The sequence below is a fragment of the Penaeus vannamei genome, chromosome 17 (assembly GCF_042767895.1).
Source record: "Penaeus vannamei isolate JL-2024 chromosome 17, ASM4276789v1, whole genome shotgun sequence".
Taxonomy (NCBI): Eukaryota; Metazoa; Arthropoda; class Malacostraca; order Decapoda; family Penaeidae; genus Penaeus; species Penaeus vannamei.
This window is the reverse complement of record NC_091565.1, coordinates 12,643,647-12,646,995: the sequence shown is the minus strand read 5'-3', so window position 1 is coordinate 12,646,995 and position 3,349 is coordinate 12,643,647.

Here is a 3,349-nt window from a genome sequence, read left to right as displayed (position 1 = left end):
TGTTGTTATCATCAATATTACTACTGTTATTATTACTGTAGTTGTTGTTATCATTATTATTATGTCCTCGTTGCTATAATTATTATTGTCATTATTATCATCAATACTTTCATTTCTATTATCAGTATTGTTATTACTATCATTGACATTTTCATCCTCATTATTATTATCATCTTTATTATTATTGTTATTGTTATCATTATTATCATAACTATTATCATTAATATCATTACCATGATAAATGATAATTATTATCAGTATCATTATTGTCATTATCATTGTTATCACTATTGCTAATATCATCATCATCATCATCATCATCATTTTTACAACAGTATCATTATTATCATCACCATTGTTATCATTGATGTTATCATTATTGTTGCTATCAATGTTGTGATTATTATTATCAGTGTTATTATTATCACCATCATCATTATCATTATTATTACTATCATCAATATTATCATTATTGTTATTACTATTATTAATAATTTCATTGTTATCATCATTATTGTTATCGTTAGTCATTATTATTATCATCATCATTAGCATCGTTATTGTAATCATGATTATTATTATTATTATCACCATCATAATTTCATTTATCATTATTATTATTGTTATCATTGCATTTGTTGTTATTACTACTATTATTATTGCCGCTATTAATATTGTTATTAGTATCATCGCTATTAATATTATCATTATCACCATTACCATTATCATTATTATTATCATTACATCTTTACTATTACCTTTTTACTATCATTATTATTAGTTCTATGATTATCATTATAATCAGTATTATCATTATCATCATGTTGTTTTTCCATGATCCTTTTTCTTCTGATTATTAGTATTATTGTTATTTTCATAATTCTAATCATTATTATCATTCCCATCATTATTGTTATTACTATCATTCTAAACATTATTATCATTCCCATCATTATTGTTATTACTATCATTCTAATCATTATTATCATTCCCATCATTATTGTTATTACTATCATTCTAATCATTATTATCATTCCCATCATCATTTTTTTTATTGTAGCTATTAGCATTACCATTATGAAAATCCATATTATCACCGTCATTATTATCATTACCTTAATCATTCTCTTTACCAATATCAGTATTACTCCGCCAAAGAGGTCATTTTTGGGTAACGTGGGTTTGTTAGTCTGTCTGTTCGTTTGATGGTTCGCTCGATCACTCAACAAGTTATGAACAGGTTTTTAAGATTTATTTTATAAGAGGTTCGCCTTTGGCCTAATTAAATGCCATTTTTTGGGAGTGATCTGGACCATGATCCGGATCCAGGGTTTCTTTTTTTAATGATTGTTTTGGGAAATCATTATTATGTCATTACCGTTACAGGCGTCACTCATGCACATGGGAAAGCGGCGATTTTAATGTAATTCTTCGGGTCAATATTTTTATTACATAAGTGATCTTATTGCCTTGGCGGAGGTATGCGCTCTCTGATTGCTTCTAGTTATTATTCTTGTTTCACTACTACTACAGTCATTATCAATATCATCATCCTCGTCATCATCATTATCATTACTCTTACTATTATTATTATTATCATGATCATCATTGTTATTATCATTATCACTATCATCTTTATTATACTATCGTTATCACTCATCTTTATTATACTATCATTATCATCATCATTATCATTATTGCTATTATTTTCATCATCATTATTATTATTATCATTATCTCTATTATTATCATTGCTATGATTATTACTACTATCCTTATCTTTATTATTATTATTATTACTATCATTATTATCATCATCATTATTGTCATTATCATCATTACTAATATCATTATCATTATGATCAAGATCATCATGATCATCATTATCATTATGATCAAGATCATCATGATCATCATTATCATTACTTTCCTCCAAAACAAACTATCAACTTCAAATGGGAAATCCCTCTCAAGCGCTGTAGTCTGATAATGAAGGAATTTTTTTTTAGTTTAGTCCTTTATTTACCACCCTGGCTAACTGCACAGGCGTGGGCAAGCTGTAGTACATTTGATATATGGTCAAAGCATTATATAATAGTATTACAGTGTAAATCTAGATCATAAAATTATTACGGTCTAAAATATATCATTTAAAGGAAAAGAACGATCAGTAATTTATCTACTCATCTGTCAAGCCGGCATACGGCTTGGGCGTGGAAAGGCAATGTAACATTTGATATGTGGTCATGTGATACTACATTCCAAATTTAGGATATAACATAATTATATCTTCCAAGACATCAGATGATATGAAGTAGTTACATAGTTCTCCATACCTCATGCTAGGTGGTCTGAAAGGCTGTATTACATGGCACTCTGAGATATAATGTACAAGTGTTCGCTTATATTCTTCATTGCATAATTTACACTTCGTTTCTTCAACATTACAGGCTGTACTGACCTGCCAGTACAATCTATATCCCAGCCTGATTCTTGCGGTCACAATATCACACTGTCTTGTTCTTGTTTTGTATGAACCATAGATGAAAACATCTTGCATAAACCGGTCATAGTGCTTTATGCTACAGCTTTCAGGCCGTTGAGAATTAATCAAGTCAGACAAGTCCTCTTTGAAGGAAGTTTTAATTATGTGTGAAATCCTAGCAAGAGGTACTCCAAGATCTATATCCACACTTTGCTTGTCACATGCTGATTTTGCTAGGCGGTCAGTATGATCATGCCTGGGGATTCCAACATGCGATGGTATCCACACAAAACGTATATCATGGCCTCGTTCTTTTGCACGATACACATTTATCCTTATGTCATTTGCAATATTTCCTGCACCTTTGTCTAGTGTGTTCAATGCCTGGAGAGCACTCTGTGAGTCGCAGAAAATGACTCTTGAGCCTTGACTTAATAGAAATTCGGTGGCTATGAGCATTCCTGCCAACTCAGTTTGCGTAGTGCTAGCCCAGTCATGAACCCGCCTACAATCCTGGTGCTGCAAAATATTGTTTTTATATACGACAAAAGCGCATCCTGCTCTACTCCCAGACTGCAAGGATCCATCAGTGTAGCATTCATACGCATTGGGCATAGTTTCAAGGTGCTCATTGATAATTGCTAAAGCATACTGCTTAAGTACAGCAGGGGGGACACTGTCTTTTTTGGGGCAGTCGTATAAAATACACTTAGGTCCGACATTTTCCACGGTGGAGCAGAACGTCCATGTAGGGTCTTAGTTATGGACATGTTCAGCTGAGACAAGTGCTTACATGTTACTTGTTGCCATGGATTTGAATTTGAATCGATGTTGCCATTCAAAGTTAGCTCCACTATTCTATGT